Source organism: Mustela nivalis, assembly GCF_964662115.1.
Source record: "Mustela nivalis genome assembly, chromosome: 2".
NCBI lineage: Eukaryota > Metazoa > Chordata > Mammalia > Carnivora > Mustelidae > Mustela > Mustela nivalis.
In genome coordinates this window covers 14,066,731-14,077,537 of record NC_139021.1, presented here as the reverse complement: position 1 = coordinate 14,077,537, position 10,807 = coordinate 14,066,731, and the positions used below count along the sequence as shown (strand labels likewise).

The window sequence follows — 10,807 nt, the reverse complement described above, 5'->3', positions numbered from 1 at the left end:
CTCGTGCCAGTGCCAGATGAAACGTGCTTTTTAGAAATGTCATCCTAATATTTTGATTTGCGCCTGAGCTCCGTTTCTATGGGAGCTGCGATTCCCAGCACTCCTTAGCTTCGCGGCTGCCGCCACGGTCTATCTGTAAACCAGGGAGATGCATCTCTCAATCCCAGGGGAAGATCTTGCCCAGCTCTGAATGTCATTTTCCAAGAGAAGCCGAGATATGTTGGGCAAGTCCCGAGGAGGGCCAGCGGAATGGTGAGGGCTTTAAGAACATGCTAGGAGAGCAATGCTTGCTACATCTCAGACGAAGAGGCATGATGTGTGGCAACTAGATTACTCTCTACCTTTGAGGCTTCAGATGGACAGTCTCCCACAACAGGTGCGAGGCACGAGGAAATAGTTTTGGGTTCAATTGGAGAGAGAGTTTTGAGCCTGAAAACAGTTCAGCAATAGACTGAGCTCTGCTAAAGGGAAGACTTTTTCATCTCTATGGCTGTGCCTGATGGACTGAGGAGCAATTAGTAGCCATGTTCCAAGGGTTTATACATGGACAGGAAGATAACTAAGGTCCCCTCCAGTTCGCAGATTCCATCCTCATGAAATGTCGGGTGCTTACAGATGTGCAAAAAGCTTTCCTACACATATTTTCTTTCACTTATTCACATGCAGTTAGTAAGAGCTGTCGTGCTCCCACTATTTGGCCCCAGGTACAAAATACACAACAGTTAACAAATGTTGCTCTCAAGTACCTTATAGTCTTGTAGGAGAAATAGACAAGAAGACAGACATTTGTAACAGAGCATGGTAAGGGCAGGGAGAGGAAGCACAGAGAAGACTGTAAAATAATACTTGGGGATGAGAGAAGGCTTCCTGGAGGAAGGGACATCTAGGATGTGACCCAGTTGGAATCAGCTATGTGAATAATGGAGGAGAATAGCAGGCAAGGCATTAGCCTGAACCATAGCTTGGAAGCATAAAAGAAGAAGGCAGGACGGTGAGCTGTAAGCAGTTCTGTTTGGCTGGAACAGAGTCTGTGCAGAAGAAAACAGGGACACAGAGATGAGACTAGAAAAGGAAGTTGTGGTAGATGGTGAAAATGACCACATCATCTTTTCCTCTTATCAACAGGGGACATCTCTTCTCATCTCATCCTTGAATCTGAATCACCTATGGAACTTGCTTCAGTCAATGAGAAATTAGCAACTATAAGAGGAAGATCAAGAAGAGGCTAGAAAAATGCTTTCCCAGAAAAGCTGCTTGCTTTTCTTGGAGACTGGCCCAATTTTATAAGTCCATGATAACATGTTGGGTGATGAGAGACGCTTGCCCCGTGTCTTCTTGATCATCCCTGGCCTGTAGTCAACTATCTTCAGAAGCAGAACTGACCTGCTATTGACCACAGATGCGTGAGTGAGCCCAGCAAAGCTCATTAGAAGAACTTGCCCAGCTGAGCCCAGCCCAAATTACTGACTCATAAAATCATGAGCTAAATAAATGGCGAATATTTTATTCAGCTAAATTTTGAGTGTTTTTTTTCTTTTTCCTTCTTCAGTAAAAGCTAAGTGATATGGCAGTCATAGAGATTCATAAATCATGTTAGGGAATTTGGACTGGAACCTAAGAGTGCCATGGAGACTTCAAAGGGTTTAAGCGATGGAAGTGGTACTATCAGATTTTTGTTTCAGAAAAATCACTGTTGGATCCAGCCAGTGAGATCATGTGTGGCTAAATATTTGCATATTATAAAGCAGTATGCAAATACAGGTGATGAGTAAAAATAGTACATACCAATGGCCTAGAGACACATGGCACACAATTTCAAGGTTAGCCCTTCGAATCAAACTCCCTGAAAATACCCAGTAATGGCACATCTGGCTATAAACAATTTATCTCCCAAGTACCTTGCTGCTGATAACCAGTTCTGGGCCTAGGAGGAGAGCTGGCCAAAGCAAAGGGGTATGGGGGAGGGGCAGAGTGTGCCAAGAACATGGAAGATCTGCTTTTCTCAAAGATGACTTGATCAGCAGTTCAGGCTAATTTTGGTCCCTGTAACAAATACCCGAGTTCTGGGGCCTCAAAGAAGTCTTTTTTTTTTTTTTTTTAATATTTTATTTATTTGACAGAGAAAGAGATCACAAGTAGGCAGAAAGGCAGGCGGGGAGTAGAGGGAGCAGGCTCCCTGCTGAGCAGAGACCCCGATGCGGGGCTCAATCCCAGGACCCTGAGATCATGACCTGAGCCAAAGGCAGAGGCTTAACCCACTGAGCCACACAGGTACCCCTCAAAGAAGCCTTTTAGGGGACGCCTGGGTGGCTCAGTTGGTTAAGCAGCTGCCTTCGGCTCAGGTCATGATCCCAGCGTCCTGGGATCGAGTTCTGCGTCGGGCTCCTTGCTCAGCAGGGAGCCTGCTTCTCCCTCTGCCTCTGCCTGCCAATCTGTCTGCCTGTGCTCGTTCTCTCCCCTTCTCTCTCTGATAAATAAATAAAATCTTTAAAAAAAAAAGAAGACTTTTAGAAGATTATCATAAGGACATGATCAAAGAATTGCACAAAGATGAGTTTGTTCTTTGCAAACTGTGAAAAAGTTAACAAAAATGTCCAGTAAGAGGGAAATAATGATGTAAATTATTATACAACTGTTTAATAGTGGTTGAAAACTATGCATTTATTGGAGTGATGTTTTGAAAGATTGTGGCACAGAAGATGTTCACAATATTAAAAATACATATAAAAGTATGCAGCAGTTTTCTACTAATACCCATCTTCCCTTTTACTTTTAATAAGAAACTCCTGATTTTTAGTGGAAAATATGGCCCAGCTAGAAACCTCATTTCTCAGCTTACCTGGCTTCTGAGTGTGACCATACATATAGCTGAGTTCTGGACAGTGGAATGTGACCAGGAGGGACGTGTGCCATTTCTAGACTGTTCCCTAGGTATTTATAGATGAGTGTTCCCTTTGCCTGTGCTTTTCTGTAAGGTTGAGTTGCAGACTGATGGGAGCTCAGAGATGTACCTCGGACCCAGCACCTGTCTAGGAAGTAGTTGTCTCCCGTACTGAGGAAACTCCTGCCCATTGTGAATGCCTCACCAAAGCTCAGGTGACCCATGAGGGACATATGTTTGAGGGACATTTGTTTGAAGGTCACTGATCAGGTGCTCAGGTGGGCAACTTGAGAAGGTCACACACTCATCAGGAGAGTCCTGGTGAGCCGTATCTTCTCGTTCTAAGTCTGGCAGCACCTTATCTCTTAGATAAACTGTGATGGTGTGGGGACTGCAAGTGACATGAGGAGACAAAGGAAGGACTGTCACAGGAGTGCAGGTGGGTATATATAAAGTGTGAATGAACTTGGACTTCATTTTGGGTCATTTCTCCTTTGATCTATTTTTGTTGACTCTGAATTCTGCTCCTTTTCTGTCACAGGTTGAATGCTTCCCCCACCCCAGCACATCCTTATACTGAAATCCTAACACAATGCCTCAAAAGGAGACCTTACATGCAGAAGGATCTTTGCAGATGTAATCAAGTTAAGATGAGGGCACAAGGGAAATAAGTCAATCAGAGAAACACAATTATCATATGGTTGCACTTCTATGTGGAGCATAAGGAACAGTGCAAAGGGCTACAGGGGTACAGAGGGGGAAATGGAGCGGGAAGAAATCAGAGAGGGAGACAAACCATACGAGACTCTTCACTCCGGGGACACAAACTGAGGGTTGTGGAAAGGGAGGTGGGTGGGGGTTGGGGTAACTGGGTGATGGGCATTAAAGAGGGCACATGATATGCTGAGCACTGGGTGATATACTCAACTAATGAATCATTGAACATTATATCAAAAACTAATGATGTACTACACCTTGGCTAATTGAATTTAAATTAAAAAAAAATGAGGTCCCTGGAGTGGTCTCAAATCTAACATGACTGGTTTCTTATAAGATGGCGCATGGACACACACAGAGAAGATGGCCATGTGACAGTGGAGGTTGAAGCCAAGATTTCCAACAAACCATGAGAAGCTAGGGCCAGTCAGGGAAGGACCCCTGACACAAGCCTTCAGAGACAGCATGTTTCGGATAACACCTTAATTTTGGACTCTGAGGCTCCAGATCTAGGAGATAATGAATTTTTATTTTGTTTTTTAAGTCACTCTGTTTGAGCAACATGGCAAGGCAGCCCTAGGAAACTAACACACTCTTTCTGGGCCACCTAATTCCCTGCAGAAATGGCCAAAGCGGGCAGAGCAGTCCAAGCAGCAAGACACCCGAAGGGTTCTGAACCTTTACCCAGGCCCTGGGAGTGACTGCCTGGCCTTGACTGGCTGGGGCCTTGACTTAGAGGATTTTCCTCAGCATTAAAGCCAGAATGGATCAGACATGAACACTTGCAAGATTTATTACTTAACCTGATTTCTACCAGGGTTATAGGGGGAAAGAAACAGACCAGGGGTTTATGGGAGACCTTCCAAGCCCAAGCTTTTGTCATATTCTCCCTGTTCCTTTTTATGGTTTCATTTTTTTCTGGCACAAAACTCCTCCCAGATTTGTACTCAGGTGGAGCAAACTAGACACATGGGAACACCAGCACCAATGAAATCACAAATTACTTCATTTGCATGCACTTTTCTCCTTTAAATATCATCACCATGAGGCGGAGGTCCTATTGCCAGGGTGACCAGGAACAGAAAATGAGCAGGCTGGCTTTGTCAGATACTCTCTACTTAGACTCACTCCCGCTGTGTTCTCAGCTACCCTCCCAACTGCCGTTAAAAGATCACAAACCATCCCGTAGTTCTGCATTTTTCTCGTCTTGTTTCACTTCTCGCTTTGGGTAAGATTTTCCTCCTTACCCTACCGGACTTGCAAATTTAGCTCTTTCATTTCTTCCAGCTGAACTTGATGACCCTTGTCCACCTGTGCCCTTCGGTCTCCCTCCGAGCGACCCCCAACTTTACCATTTCCATTTCTGTGTTTCTGGTGCCTGGCAACTCAGTTCTATGACCTGTCTGGAGTGTGAATTCCAACTTGGTTATAAATTAGCTCCCTGACTCTGCGATACATTCTTGAATAATTCCAGGTAGCTGGTTGCCATTCTGTAATATGAGATGTTGTACTTGAAGAGAAATAAAGTAACTTATAGGAGGGCAGAGGCATCTAGGCCCCCTAGAGAGGGGTGTAACGTAGAACCCAGCAGCAATACTCATTTATTATCCCTCACCCCTTCTGGATGCAGGACTTTAGGAGCACCTTGGCTGGGCTGTTTTTGGCTTGGGGTTTCTCAGGAGGTTCAATTGGGTGTTAGCTGAACCTGTCATCATTTAAAGGCTTGGCTGTCGCTGGAGAATCAGGCGCATCCATGGGCTCTGCAGAAGTTCTGCCTGGTCCCTGGGTGTCTTCAGTGAGTGTGACAGTCTGGATGCAGCCTTGATCTGGGCAGCTGTGGGTGGTGCAGCCAGGCTTGGTGACTTCCTCTGCCTGGGCCTGGCCAGGGCTGTCTCTGGCCCATCTGCCTACAGCACATGCTGCTGCTGGAGGAAACTGTTCACGGGCTCCCTGTTGGGCCCCTCAGCCCCCACCTGCTCCTGAGCAAAGCGACACAGTACCGCAGGGTAAACTCATCCTTTAAGGCCATGGACAACTTGTGCTGGTTGCACGTTGGTTTGAAATCTTGGGAGATTCCCAGGTAAAATTAGAAACCAGGCTCTGCATAGGGAGGGCAGCGGGGAGAAAGAGGCAGGTCCCTCCAGATAGGTAGGTGGCGGCTCCCATGAAGCTTGTCCTGGGCCCCGCAAGCCCAGGCACAGACCAGCCAGAATCTTAGCAGTTATAGCGGGGCTCGTTCTCGGACCAGACACCAGCACCTCCCTGTCTCCGGCTGCACCCCTGAGCCGCTCCTACTGTGGCAGTGCTGGACTAAATGTACATCCCCAGGCCGGCAGAGGGGGTGGGGAGTCTCCGATTGCTCCAGGGTCAACCGGAAGTCCTGTCCCTTCCATCACCTCCTCCCACAGCCTGCCTGGGAAGCGTGCCGCTGGCAGCCGTAAGGATCAGCGAGCTCCGGACTCTGGCTCCAGGCGGCTGCCTCGTGGGCGCAGACAACCCCTGGCACAAAGGACAGACTTTTGGCAGAATCTGCACTCTGGCCCTCTGGGACCTGCCAGACCGTGGAGCTGGATAAACGCCCCCCACCCGCAGCCCTGCCCCCCACGCCCGGAGAACCTTCCTGCCCAGGAAGATTAGCTGGCTTTTGCCAAGCATGACTCTGAACGTGGGCACAGAAAGCACCTGGGAAGAGTCCCCGCAGGAGGCGTGTCCCGCCGGGATCACCCCAACGGGTAGGTCTTGCTTGTGCTTGACACGCTCTGCTCAGAGCCGAGCCTCAGTGGGAACAGCCCCTGGGCCGCCGCCTCCCTGCTGTCCTCACCAACACCCCCTTCCCCCACCCCACGCACGGTCTATATGTATCTGTATTTGTGACAAAAAGAAAAAAAAAAGTTATTTCTAGAATTTACCGCATTTAGCTCTGGTGCCACCTTACCTGTGGAGGGCGTGGTATGATGCTCTGAACGCGTCTGTCCCCCCAATATTCATATATATTCAGATCCTAACCCTCAGTGGGATGGTCTGAGGAGGTGGGGCCTGGGGGGGGGCGATGAGGTCGGGAGACTGGAACGGTCAGGGATGGATCAGGGTCCTGATGATAGAGACCCCAGAGAGGCCCCTTGTCCCGTCTGGCATGTGAGGTCCCAACCAGAAGATGCTGTCTGTGGGCCAGGAGGTGGTCCTCACCAGACTCTGAAACGGCTGGAGCCTCCATCTTGGACCCCCCAGCCTCCAGAACCCTGAGAAATACATGTAGACCTCCCAGTCTGTGGCTTCTGTTCTAGCAGCCCCAGCAGGGAAGAACCCAGGTGGCCGAGAGTAGCCGAACTAACTAACCTTTGGTGACTGAGAAGTTCAGTCTCTTCCTTTCTGAAGTAGTTTCTTCAGCCTCTTTAAGGTAAATAAACCACTTACTGAAAACTCGAGCTTCCCCAGGCCTGATGTTTCCCCTCTTTGGGCCGCCTCCTTTGCTCTCTCCCTGAGCACCCCACGCCACTCACTGTCCCTCGGGCTGTTTTCTGCACGCAGCTCTCATCCTGACCCCCAGACCCCCTGCTAGTGTTGGTCTGGCCTCATCTTGCTTCTTTGACTTTTGAACGAAGCCCTTCGTCTTTGTCAGGGTAACTCAAAATACAATTTTTGCTGAAAATACTGTCATAAGTTGTATTTAGATTTCCAGGCCTGTTGCCAAAGGCTCATTCCTCCAATAATGTAAGTAATAGCTGACAATGGGCATTTTTTGGAAAAGTAATAATGCTACCCAAAGAATAACTAAATAAAACAGAAGAATATATTCCCTCATTTATTTTATTTTATTTTGATTGATTGATTTATTTATTTTTAAGATTTTATTTATCCATTTGAGAGAGAGAGAGAGAGAGTGAGAGAGAGCATGAGAGGGGAGAAGCAGACTCCCTGTGGAGCTGGGATCCCAACCCAGGACTCGATCCTGGGACTCCGGGATCACTACCTGAGCTGAAGGCAAGTCACTTAACCAACTGAGTCACCCAGGCACCCTATTAATTTTATTTCTTAAATTATCATGGAGGAAAATTGACAGTTTTGGGGTGTATGGTTTTTTCAAATTTGAACACACGTGTGATTTATGGTGCCGCCTCCGTAGTCAGGTTACAGAACAGTTATGGTGCCCCCAAAACTACCTTGTGACAGCAGCCCTCACCCCTACCCCTGGCAAACCATGGATCACTTCATTACTAGTTTTTTGTCACTTCAAGAATATTACATAAATGGAATCTTTTGAGAACAGTCTTTTCTCTGATTCTTTTGAGGTCCATCCACGTTGTTCTGTTCATCAGTGGTTTGTTCCTTCTTTATGTTGTGTGGTATTTCATTATATTAGCATACCACGGTCTGGGTATCCCCCCGACCACTGAAGGACATTTGGGTTTTTCCCAGTTTTGGCAACTGGAAATAGAGCTGCTGTAAACAAACAGGTACAGGGTTTTTGAATGAATACAAGTTTTCATTTTTCAAGGAGAAATGCCCAGGAGTGGAATTTCTGAGGACTTCTAGGACACACGTATGTTTCTAAGAAACCGTCAAACTGTTTTCCAGAGCAGCTGTCCCATTTTAACTTTCCCACCAGCAAAATACAAGAGTTTCAGTTGTTCCACATCCTCACTAACAGTACTACTAGTATCTTTCTTCTTTTCTTTTTTTTTTTTTAGCCATTTTAATAGATAGGCATTAGCATCTTATGCTTTTAATTTACATTTCTCTAATGGCTCATCATGTTGAACATCTTTTTTTATATGCATATTTGCCATACCAGTATCCTCTGTTCTTCTGCCCATTTTTAAAAATCAGGTTTTTGTTTTCTTTCTTTTGAGTTGAGAGAGTTCTATCTATACATATACATGTCCCTTGTCAGATATCTAATTAGTTTCTTCTAGTCTGTTGCTTGTCTCTTCAATCACTGAACAATGTTTTTTGCAGAGCAGAAGTTCTTAATTTTAATGAAGTTCAGTTTATAATTTTTTTTTATGAGTCATGTGTTGGGTGTCATTTGTGAGAGCTCCAGTGCTTCTAGCTTCTTTGGTTTCTGAAATCTGTCATTTGAAGTGCCCCCCTCCCCACCCATAGACAAGGCATCATTTCTCTCTGGCTGCTTTAAATATTTTTTTTCTTTGTTAGTTTCTCAAAGTTTGATTAGGATGTGCCTGGATTTTTGAGGGCTTATCTTGTATGGGTTTTGCTTCATTTTCTTAAATCTGTAGGTTTAAGTCTCTTACCAGACGGAGGAAATTTTCAGTCATTATTTCCTCATATTTTTTCAGCACCATCTTCTTTCTCCTACCTTTTTAGGATTCCAGCAATCAATCTTCTTTCTTTCTTTCTTTCTTTCTTTCTTTCTTTCTTTCTTTCTTTCTTTCTTTCTTTTTTTCAATAGCCCCACAGGTCCCTGTGACTGTGTTAAATTGTGTCCAATCCCCTTTCTCTTTGTTGCTTGGATTGGATAACTTCTATTGATGTATTATTAAGTTCATTGACGATTTTCTCTAGTGAGCTTATTGATAGAGTTTTTGGTTACTGTGCTTTTTGTTTCTAAAATTTCCATTTGATACTTTTGGTATTTTATTTATTTACTGAGATTGTCTATTTTTTTTTCAGTTGTTTCAAGAATGTTTGCTATTATTTGTAGTATTTTAAAAATAGAGGCTTTTAAGTCTTTATCAGAAAGTTATACTATCTGGAAAACAGTGTGGAGTTTCCTCAAAAAGTTAAAAATAGAGCTACCCTATGACCCAGCAATTGCACTCCTGGGTATTTACCCCAAAGATACAGATGTAGTGAAAAGAAGGGCCATCTGTACCCCAATGTTCATAACAGTAATGGCCACAGTAGCCAAACTGTGGAAAGAGCCAAGATGCCCTTCAATGGACAAATGAATAAAGATGTGGTCCATATATACAATGGAATATTACTCAGCCATCAGAAAGGATGAATACCCAACTTTTTTTTTGACACAGATGGAACTGGAGGGGATTATGCTGAGTGAAATATGTCAAGCAGAGAAAGACAGTTATCGTATGGTTTCACTCATATGTGAGATATAGAAATAGCATGGAGGACATTTGGAGAAGGAAGGGAAAGCTGGAGGGAGGGAAATTAGGGGGAGACGAACCATGAGAGACTGTGGACTCTGAGAAACAAACTGAGGATTTTAGAGGGGAGGGGAGTGGGGGGAATGGGTGAGCCCGGTGGTGAGGATTAAGGAGGGCACAGATTACATGGAGCACTGGGTGTTATATACAAACAAGGAATCAGGGAACACTACATCAAAAACTAATGATGTGGGGTGCCTGGGTGGCTCAGTGGATTAAAGCCACTGCCTTCGGCTCAGGTCATGATCTCAGGGTCCTGGGATCGAGCCCTGCGTCAGGCTCTCTGCTCAGCAGGGAACTAACTTCATCCTCTCTTTCTGCCTGTTTCTCTGACTACATGTAATCTCTGTCTCTCAAATAAATAAATAAAATTTAAAAAAAAACAACTAATGATGTACTGTATGGTGACTATCATAGCATACTAAACATGATAAAAAAATGAAAAATAAAATTACGATACCTGTGTGTATTAGTGTACTAGGGTTGCCATAACAATGACCACAGACGAGGGGTTTAGACAGCAGGCGTCTATTTCCTCAAGGTTCTGGAGGAATGAAGTCCAAGACCAAGGCTCTGGCAGGTTTGGTGTCTTCCAATGTGTCTCTCCCTGGCTTGTGCTTGGCTGTGTTCTCACTGTGTCTTGCATGCATTTTCTTCTGTGCACATGTGTCCCTGGGGTCTCTGTGTGTCTGAGCTCCCTCTTCTTATAAGGACACCAGTCAGATTGTATTAGGACCCCCTTCCCCCCTGCAATGGCTTCATTTTAATTTAATCACATTTTAAAAGAAGCCATTTCCAAATTCAGTCTCATTCTGAGATTCTAGGGGTTAAGGCGTCGGTGGATGAGTTTTGGGGGAAAAACAGTTCAGCCCATAACACTGTCATCTTGGGGTTGTTGTCGATTGATCATCTTTTCCTATGTGGATGGGGAATTTCTGTTGCATCAGGCAATTGTCCTGGTTAGGTTCAGGCTACAAGTTCCATCCTTTCTTCTGTGGGCTATCGTTCCAATGTCAGTTCAGGTTTATAGCCTTTGCAGGTCTGGTTAGATCATGTGCGTGGCATGCAGGGATCAGGCTAAGAT

At 45.3% G+C, this 10,807-nt stretch overlaps 2 long non-coding RNA genes across 2 annotated transcripts in view; both read left to right on the top strand.

Annotated features, from left to right (window-relative positions):
* Positions 1-1,516, top strand: part of LOC309859132 — a 28,771-nt gene extending 27,255 nt beyond the window's left edge. The window contains exon 9 of the long non-coding RNA XR_014308553.1: positions 1,126-1,516. This is a non-coding gene — a long non-coding RNA (uncharacterized lncRNA). The remainder of the gene's footprint in view (positions 1-1,125) is intronic.
* A 4,535-nt stretch (positions 1,517-6,051) lies between these two features.
* The window catches only part of LOC309859196, a 606,625-nt gene continuing 601,869 nt past the window's right edge, over positions 6,052-10,807 (top strand). The window contains exon 1 of the long non-coding RNA XR_014308603.1: positions 6,052-6,330. This is a non-coding gene — a long non-coding RNA (uncharacterized lncRNA). The remainder of the gene's footprint in view (positions 6,331-10,807) is intronic.